The 10805-nt window shown below is 38.8% G+C and overlaps 1 pseudogene; it reads right to left on the reverse strand.

Annotated features, from left to right (window-relative positions):
* Positions 1–3995: 3995 nt before the first annotated feature.
* Positions 3996–4115, reverse strand: LOC129890916 (5S ribosomal RNA; annotated as a pseudogene).
* Between the last annotated feature and the right edge of the window lie 6690 nt (positions 4116–10805).

The raw sequence follows: 10805 nt of genomic DNA on the forward strand, positions 1-10805 counted from the left end.
GTTGGGGGAGCTGATTTTTTCAGCCACATGACCCCCCGCTTCGTACGGTTAAAGGTTTGACAAAAATGGAAACTAGAAATCCTATTTTGATATCGTAATTTTGAATAAGTCGTTTGGAATTCATGTTGTATATGGTTGGTATGAATTGCTGCAGTTTTTTGTTGTTGGTTGGTTGTAGGTCTTAGGTAACTAATTGGAAATTTGGATAGGACACATTATAGGGGAGGTGCTATCCAATTTTCATCGACGTCTTAGCGAATAACAGAACTAGTCGGGGAAACGACTAAGGAAATAGATTCCATTAATACTAAGATGTAACCTAAGGTGATGGAAAGTTAAGAGGGGTTGATATTCATATTACTTTCATGTTGAATAGGTTCAAATGATGACGAGGAGAACAAGATGAGGAATACTTCAGACAAGGTATGTAAAGCTTTCTCTTGGCATGTTCTGGTATAAGTTCGTACAGCTATCTTTCTTTCCTTTTGGCAATGTTTAGCCTTAAGTGAATTGTATATGAAGTACACGGATAATTCCATTCCCAGAATTCCCAGTACGCCTCATAACCCCTATCCATTATTTAGTATTAGAGTTCCTATGAAGACTAAGTATTGCCTAGTAGGGCTTCTATGTGTCAGAATGTAATGTATGGGAAGCTATCGATCATTTCCATTGAGATGTATTTGATACGAAAATGAGGTTACAATGCCATAGTGGTTCACCGAGCCCCGTGAAGGGCCGGGTACGAAATATGTATATGAAGATCGCCTGAAGGAAAGTACAGACTAGATAGAGCTTATTCTCTTTCTTCTTTTGGGGCATGTCCTTGTCTTAGTCGTAAGTTGAATCTGATCTGAACTCTGAGGTAACTCCGTTCTTAAACATCTCTTAATTACTTTTGAATATTGAACTCTGATAGTAGTTGAACTATTTCCCTGGAAACTTTTATATGTTAAAGAGGTAATAAATGTACAGGCTCCAAGTCTTACAGACTATATATTAACAAATGTTTCTGGTTCCATAAGCGATTTGGCTTTACTTTAGTACATGCCTAGGAGCCCCGAGATTATAATTGATATTTCCCATAATGGCATTTAGAAATCACTCGAGATGACTACACTACTACTCGAGTCCTCCGATAAAATTTTAATCTTCTTATACGGTCATGTCTCTAATAATGATTTAAATTGCATGTAGTTACTCACTATTCTACTCATGTATATTGTAACACTTCTTTCCCTGAGTCCCGGGCCAGGATATGTTCTCGTGCACAGTTCACTGTATTATTCCCTGAGTCCCTCAATAGAGGGCCAGGATACGTGTATAGATATATGATGATGTGTTGTAATAAGGTGGTGATGGCGCCAGGCCTATAATGGTCCTACAGATGTGATTCACCGAACCCCTGAAAGGGATGGCTATATTGTATAAATTGAGCATGCATGCTTTTGTGATTCACAGAGTACAGGTACATGACTTCGATTTGATAATTTGTTCCCCTGCTTCTCTATTTCGAATATACCTCCAGTGTATTATGTTACATTTTACATACTCAGTACATATGTCATACTGACCCCCTTTCCCGGGTGGCTACGTTCATGCCCGCAGGTATAGATACAGATTTTAGGAGTCCGTTAGCTTAGGATTCCATGCAGCTCAGCTGGAAGAGGCTCCATTGTATCGGGGCCTAGTTTTGATACTGTCCACGGATGTATAGAAATTGTTTTATCCATTCAGGGGTACGGCGGGGGCCCTGTCCCACCATATATTATCATTTATATATTTAGAGGTCTGCAGACATGTATATATGGGTTGTATATGTCAGTTTGGTTCAGCTGGGTCTATATGATATATTGTATATGTTGTTATGTTATGGCAGCCTTGTCGGCTTGCGTGCCCTGTCATGTTGTGATACAAACAAAAAGGGCTACAGGTGTATGTAAATGTTATCGCCCAGTGGGGCTCTATTACATGATATTGTTTTATTTACAGTTCAATGTGACCACAGCTGATAGATATGTGTATGAGGGGTCCAAGTCGGACCCCAATCGCGAGCTACGGGGGTGGGTCGTGACATAAGTGTTATTAGAGCAGTTTGTCCTTGGGTTGTCTGCAGACCGTGTCTAATAGAGTCTTGGTTATTGATGTGTTGCGCTCCACATCTATAAACAGGAAGCTACAGGACATTTAGGGTATTACCTTTCTTCTACATCTGAGATCGTGCTTTAGATCCGAGTCATAGGAAAATTCCTTATACTAATCTTGGATATTAACAGAAGGACGACACCAATAGAAGGAAGTAATTGATGACATGGGAAGTTACGAAGCATGCAGGTAAGTGAAGTAAAGCCACAGAAGATATCCTTTGGGTAAGGTATTTAAATATAAAGTTGAAACTTGAAAGGAAAGCAGACAGAAAGTGCAACAGATGTAGTTTGAAGTTAGACATATGAGGTAAGTCCAGTATTTTTATATTATTGTTGACATTGAAAGTCCTGTGTGGCTGCGATATGAGATGACATTGAAAGCCCTGTGTGGCTGTGATATGATATGAATACATATATATATATATATATATATATGTGTGTGTGTGTGTGTGTGTGTGTGTTGGCCCTGTGAGGCATTGTTGGTATTTTCTACATGCAGGTTGTGGGATAGTAAGAAGTGTAGATGAATCTCTGCCGAAATTTTCCCAGAATGGGGAAAAGGAAATGAAATATAGATTTTTAAGATGACTGAGAAGTTGATACCAAGTACCCCTACTGTGTTCAACTAAAGCTGTAAGAGGTATCCTTCAGGTTGCTGATAAGGGGCACCCTTTTCACTTGAAAAATTTTATGTCGGAGAAACAAAAGCTTATTTAAGTAGAAAGTTCAGATTATGGTATCTCTAGCCGTATTTGTCTTATAGGAAGATAAACAGAGGGCTCAGGATGAAGGATAAAATGTCCCGCGAATGAGTTTTACTCTTTTTGAAAAAAATACCAAGCCCTCAACTCCTATTGTAAATTGGATGAGTTGTTCACAACTCGAGGATAAACTCAGAAGGAGACCAGATAGGTCAAGTATTAAAAGAAATATTGTGATGTTTAAGAGGTTCTAATTTCTTCCAACAATGGTTGGAAAATGAGTTACGATAACAGTTCATAGTTCTCCACTAACTAATTGGGGAAAGAAATTCTAACAGAAGCACCTCAAAGAGATATCGGAAACTGAATATATGTACGAACAAAAAGGAGGATATTTAAGTATGAATTAAACAGTGTGATACGAGTATGCAGGTATAAAGTGGAACCACTAGTCAGACGCACATAGTATGCGTTGGCTAAGTTAAAGGCCTGCGCTGAGAATGCAGTAAGAGCATGGGACTTACAATATAAAAAAATGACGCATGTACACAACGTCGCCCCAAAAATAGTGGAACCCTTAAGGGACGAGGATGGAAAACTTAAGGAACAAATGATGCAACTTCTATTCTCCCCATGAAGCAAAGGATATAGGTTGGGACAAAACCACTACTTCGAGAAAACCTGGAATAGTTATCATCAGAATACTAGTACTGCCTAATTGAAATTGGAATGACTATAAGTACAAATAGAGGAAAATACAAGTACCCTTTTAAGGGGGGAAGTTAATGAGAAAATGGCAAAAGTAAGGTAAAGGCAATCGATATGGGAATACATTTGAGATGGGTGTCTAAACTTTAATAAGATACCTTGCCAAACCAAGTTAGAAAGGTTCAGAAGCTACCAATAATTGGAGGGACGCCAGAATGCTACATAAGGCAGCGTTAAGAAGTTTGCGATGAGACCCTGAACAACATAACACTAGAAGGCGGCGTATAAAAATAGAAGAATGTACTAATGAAAGGATATCAACGCTGGATGTAAGATAACAGACGAGAAGACAGAGCAAAACATAAAGATTCGCGAAATAATACTGAGGTAAATCTGGAGCGAAGTCGAGTGCCCCACACATTATGGCAAGGATTATAATGAAACGCGACACGAAGACTTCCCATGGAGGTCACCCATCCCAATATTACTCTCGCCCCAGCATGCTTAACTTTAAAATTCTGATGGAACTTAATGCGTTAGTGCTGGTGTGATCGCGCGAGATGGAGGAATCTGAACTAGTGACGGAGAAACAATATGAGATTATGTACCCAGAGTATTATAAGATACGTTAAGGAAATTGTAACAAGGGCTTAAGCAACACAAGAAGGATTAGCTAATTGCTAATTGACGACGCACTCGAATACTACAGCTCTTCATTATAGAGCTAGTTAATGAGAGGGAAACCGCAGAATGGCTATATGGGCCAGTGGGCGAGGGAATTTCGACACCACTTGGTAGCCAACTCTGAGGGCGAAAAAGCAGGACCCAAAAGATCAAATGCCAGTTAAAGTTCTGAAAAGAGTCGAGAAGGACTATACGAGGCTAACGATTCCCAAATTATCAACGTCATTATGAACCTATTTTATACTCTACAAGAGTAGGGTGCTATATGGGTTATTGTGAGTAGGCTAACGAATCAGCTCATTTTCTTCCAAGCAAGACCACCTATGCCGCTAGAACTAGGTGAAGTTATATGACAAGAAAGTAGTAAAGTTCCATGAGGTTTCCTCATCTAATATCCCAGATAAAGGGACTTCAATTATAATTAACGCCTTGAGATCAGTCCACGAAGAGATTAGGAGCACAGACAAGTCTTAGTACCGCATTTGTCCCTCAAGCTACTAAACAGACTGAGCGCACTATTAGATGCTTGAAGATATGTCACAAGCTGGGAGATTAACTTCGAAGGTAGCTAGAATGACTATCCATCACTTATCAAGTTGCCTACAGTAACAATTACTACTCTAGTATTCCAATGGCCCCAACATGATTAAGCAAGCTATTAACTAAAAACCCAAAGTCGGCAGGAATGATATACAGATAATCAACATCGATATACAGAGTTAAACTTGATGATCGAATGTTCAGAGTCCCCTAGAAAAGGAAAATTGACCCAAAATATATTAGATTGTATCAAATTGCTCATAAGGTGGGCAACAGGGCTGGTAAGTTGAGCTTACCACCTCATTTGGGAACTATACTCCCAGTCCATCAGATAAGAATGCTTCGCAAGGGTACTGACGAGTTGCCCAGGGTATATTCCATAGATAAGGTCCAGGAGATGGAATTCTGTGAGGCAAAACCTATCGCCATCATACATCAGCAAACTGAAAGATTGTAGACTAAAGACATGCCTCCCCGCAAGGGATGTTAGAAAAACCAAAACCAGAAAGAAGATGATCGGGGAACTGAAGAGAACATGAAATACAAGTATTCGCACCTGTAACCGATATTTATAGGTAACCCCGATTCTTGAAAAGCATATAGGAAGTACTGGTATAGAGGTATGTATTAAGAAAATAGCGAAGAACCTCCCTACGATTTGTATAAGGTGCTAAGAGAGGTTTGGTCTAACATTCGGGGACAAATGTTCTAAAGGGGGGAAGGATGTTACACCCCACACTTTTAAACTCGGAATGTCTCCTAAGTTACTTAGAAGCTAGTATGTAAGCTACTTAAGTTATGACCCTATTGAACAACTCTAAGAAGGGAGAATGTGACACCCCGTGGTAGGGAAGGTTGGAAATAGGGTCAAGAGAAGTCGGAAGGAGTTGGAGGCCAAGTAACGAGTCGTAGGACTCGACTTATCTACGTAAACTACTAGGTTAGAAGTCTTACATATGTGAGTTACTTGATTCCATACAAAGCTTATGTAGGAAAGGTTTCATAGGCTCTTAAAGTGAGACGAGATTACGAACGAGATTACGAACCCACGAGGAAGAGAAAAAAAAAAATCTGGGCAGCCAATGGGAGGGTGACATGTGGCAGCACCCAAGAAGGCAGGTGACCCACCTGCTTGGGGTCAAGTAGGTGACCCACCTTCTTGGGGGAGGTGGGCCCCACTGCCACGTGGCAGCCCCTCCTTGAACAGGTAGGTGCGGTGGCCCAATAGGGGCTGGACACATGTCACCTCTTGGGGCTGACACATGTCACACCCTAAAGCCACATATATATGTGTATATGTATCATATACTTCAGTTTTTCATTAAAACATCAGCCAACATAGAGAAAATAAAACGTGAAAGAGAGACATAGAGAGGCAGCCATGGCCTTTGAAGTTTAAAGGTAAGTTTTTCAATTTTCTTCCGTGAATTAATAATATATGGTGTACCTTAAGTACGTGGATATGTATATATGTATTTTAAGACGTTCATGGAACTAAAACTCCAGCTTTGCAATTGGAATTTGGAAGAGAAAAAAAGAGAAAAATGTGAAAGGGACAAGGGAGAAGGGCTACGAATTTGACCCTTTTTGTGTAAGCTTCCGGGTTTCGTTCCATGAATTAATTAATTATGGTATCCCGTGGTTATATGATGATGTTTAATAACGAGAAAATCCAATTTTATGCAGCGAGGATGTAGCACAAACAGCCCGCTCAAGTTCAGCGCGTTTGAAGAAGTTTTGAGTTGCGATTTGGCTAGTTTTGGCCAATTTCGGGTAAGGTAAGGCTTATCCTTTAAATTTTTACTTTATGGTGTTATTATAGGGTGTATTACACACCCTTTTGGATTCTGGAAGTTGTGGAAAAGTTGTAAAAAGTTCAACGTTCGGAATAAACTAAATTGAAGTCGCTATAGTTGAATTGTTGCCGAAATAGAGTGTTGTTCTTGTGAGGTGCTGCTGAAGGGGTGTGGATTGTGGTTGCAGGGTATAAAAATGTTCTAAATGAGGTGGGTGATCTTCTGGTTTCATCCACACGACCCCCCGCTTCATACGGTTAAAGGTTTGACAAAAATGGAAACTAGAAACCCTATTTTGATATCGTAATTTTGAATAAGTCGTTTGGAATTCATGTTGTATATGGTTGGTATGAATTACTGCAGGTTGTTGTTGTTGGTTGGCTGTAGGTATTAGGGACCTAATTGGAAATTTGTATAGGACACATTATAGGGGAGGTACTTCCCAATTTTCGTCAACGCCTTAGCAAATAACAGAACTAGTCGGGGAAACGACTAAGGAAATAGATTCCATTAATACTAAGATATAACCTAAGGTGCTGGAAAGTTAAGAGCGGTTGATATTCATATTACTTTCATGTTGAATAGGTTCAAAGGACGACGAGGCGAACAAGATGAGGAATAACTCAGACAAGGTATGTAAAGCTTTCTTTTGGCATGTTTTGGTATAAGTTCGTACAACTATCTTTCTTTCCTTTTGGCAATGTTTAGCCTTAAGTGAATTGTATATGAAGTGCAGGGATAATTCCATTCCCAGAATTCCCAGTACGCCTCATAACCCTATCCACTATTCAGTATTAGAGTTCCTGTGAAGATTACGTATTGCCTAGTAGGGCTTCTATGTGTCAAAATGTAATGTATGGGAAGCTATCTCTCATTTCCATTGAGATGTATTTGATACGAAAATGAGGTTACAATGCCATAGTGGTTCACCGTTCCCCGTGAAGGGTCGGGTATGAAATATGTATATGAAGATCACCTGAAGGAAAGTACAGACTAGATAGAGCTTATTCTCTTTCTTCTTTTGGGGCATGTCCTTGTCTTAGTCGTAAGTTGAATCTTATCTGAACTCTGAGGTAACTCCATTCTTAAACATCTCTTAATTACTTTTGAATATCGAACTCTGATAGTAGTTGAACTATTTCCCTGGAAACTTTTATATGTTAAAGAGGTAACAAATGTACAGGCTCCAAGTCTTACAGACTATATATTAACAAATGTTTCTGGTTCCATAAGCGATTTAGCTTTACTTTAGTACATGCCTAGGAGCCCCGAGATTATAATTGATATTGCCCATAATGGCATTTAGAAATCACTCGAGATGACTACACTACTACTCGAGTCCTCCGACAAAATTTTAATCTTCTTATATGGTCAAGTCTCTAATAATGATTTAAATTGCATATAGTTACTCACTACTCTACTCATGTATATTGTAACACTTCTTTCCCTGAGTCCCGGGCCAAGATATGTTCTCGTGCACAGTTCACTGTATTATTCCCTGAGTCCCTCAATAGAGGGCCAGGATACGTGTATAGATATATGATGATGTGTTGTAATAAGGTGGTGATGGCGCCAGGCCTATGATGGTCCTACAGGTGTGATTCACTGGACCCCTGAAAGGGCCAGCTATATTGTATAAATTGAGCATGCATGCTTTTGTGATTCACAGAGTACAGGTACATGACTTCGATTTGATAATTTGTTCCCCTGCTTCTCTATTTCGAATATACCTCCAGTGTATTATGTTACATTTTACATACTCAGTACATATGTCGTACTGACCCCCTTTCTCGGGGGGCTGCATTCATGCCCGCAGGTACAGATACAGATTTTAGGAGACCGTCAGCTTAGGATTCCACGCAGCTCAGCTGGAAGAGGCTCCATTGTATCGGGGCCTAGTTTTGATACTGTCCATGGATGTATAGAAATTGTTTTATCCATTCAGGGGTACGGCGGGTGCCCTGTCCTGCCATATGTTGTCATTTATATATTTAGAGGTCTGCAGACATATATATGTGGGTTGTATATGTCAGTTTAGTTCAGCTGGGTCTATATGATATATTGTATATGTTGTTATGTTATGGCAGCCTTGTCGGCTTGCGTGCCCTGTCATGTTGTGATACAAATAAAAAGGGCTACAGGTGTATGTAAATGTTATCGCCTAGTGGGGCTCTATTACATGATATTATTTTATTTACAGTTCAATAAGACCACATCTGATAGATATGTGTACGGGGGGTCCAGGTTGGACCCTAGTCGCGACCTACGAGGTTGGGTCATGACTACCATCCTCAGAATCAACCAATCGAACATCCAATGTGCTAATCTATGAACATCCCAAACCAACTCTTTCTTCTCATCATCAACATGGGAAATACTATTCATGGATAATCTACTAAGAGCATCGACAACCACATTTGCCTTTCCCAAATAGTATAATTATTATGACCCAATCTAGGGCCTAGTCGTAATACGGCAATTGAAACCCCGTAGGACTCCAACCAAGCCTCTTATACATATCATAAGCATTCATAAGGTAAAGTAAAAAGCAAAAATATCATAAGTGAGTCTAAACCATGAATAGTAAATGAAGAATGTCACATGACAACATAGACTCGAAACATTTGTCCAACTATATGCCTCTACTTATGAATATGGTGTGGGGGCTAATACATGTCCCTAGCTCACCCTAAATATGAAACATAACAAAAGTATTTGGAAATGGTAACTAACTCAACATCTAATCCCCGATAAATGAGGACTCACCACAATTCCATTGAATAGGGAAGCTTAACAAGCCACGTAGATGAGTATGATCTTCAACCTCAACCCCTACATTATGAGACAATATAGGCAAAAGTATGCATTAGTACATTGGAATGTAATAAGTAGGAGGGAGTGACATGCAACATAAATCATGGAATGCAAAGGTCAAGTAAAACACATGATAAGATGGAATAAGTAAAGTCATGAGAAAATCATATTGATCAAAGCATTTAAAAGAATAAATTCAAATCATAACATACTTAAGAGATCATACATATGTGGGATAGGAACCATAACCGATAATAAGACCATGCGAGCTATAACATGGAATTTTGTTGTCTCCCCATATAACAAAGAAAATGGGAATCTACTTGCCAAGATAGACTCTACCCCGCTAGGTGGGCCATACATATGCTATATATAGACCCAATAGCTAAGCCATAAAGGAAACCTATGGTGTCACATAGTTTATGGGACATGAGGCTGCTACTAAGGCTTTTGGTAGGGCCCCCACGTTCATGTCCACTCGGTGCTAAGTCAAATCCCACGAAATACATGCATAGCATAGAATTCATAATTTCATATATCATAGGTTTAAAATCATAGAGTAGCTCATTTTCATAACATACTTGTAATATGAGAATTTTCTTTTCATCATTACAATCATATTTATGTAGTTCATATCGTTAGGCCTTAGGTCACCACATAGGGCCCTAAGTCACCTTTTAGGCCTTAGGTCACCACATAGGGCCCTAAGTCACCTTACTTCATAACTTGCATAAAATTCATACCTTGAACTTAGAGTAAAACTCAATTGCATAATCAATTGACTTTGAAAATCATGTAATTCACTTGAAAACATGCATGGTCATAAACTTTATATCATCCCATACATAATTCATATAGATAATATCATTTGGAAGTATAATTCAAAATACTCATAATTTACATCATGAACCTTAGAGATCAAAATAGGAGAATTCATGGGAAAACTCTTCAGTTCAATGCAATAACCATCAATTTATATCAAAATAGACTCATGATTATATTTTGAATCATAATTCATGTAATAGGAATAGAGATCAAAAAACCCATAAAATACAATAATTTAATTTGATAGAAAACCTTGAAAAATTATTTGGGCTTAATAGATGAAAGAATCCATGAATCAATACCCACATACCTTAACTGAAAACACCAAATAATTTGGAAGAACTTGAGAGTTTTGATGGAGATCTTGAGTGAATTTACTTGAAGTCTTCAATGGAGTCCTTGAGAGTCTTTTGTAGAGAGAGAAATATTTCAGTAGGTGAATTATTAGAGAATGAATAGAATAAGAGGTTTAGGTCAATTTATATAGTTGCATTAGGTCCTAAAAGCATCTAGGTTCATTAAATAACAATTAGGAAAAAGTCTAAAATGCCCTTATTAAAAACCCAACTCGGCCAAAAAACCCAATGCGG

The sequence above is a fragment of the Solanum dulcamara genome, chromosome 5, assembly GCF_947179165.1.
Source record: "Solanum dulcamara chromosome 5, daSolDulc1.2, whole genome shotgun sequence".
In the NCBI taxonomy this organism is placed as follows: Eukaryota; Viridiplantae; Streptophyta; class Magnoliopsida; order Solanales; family Solanaceae; genus Solanum; species Solanum dulcamara.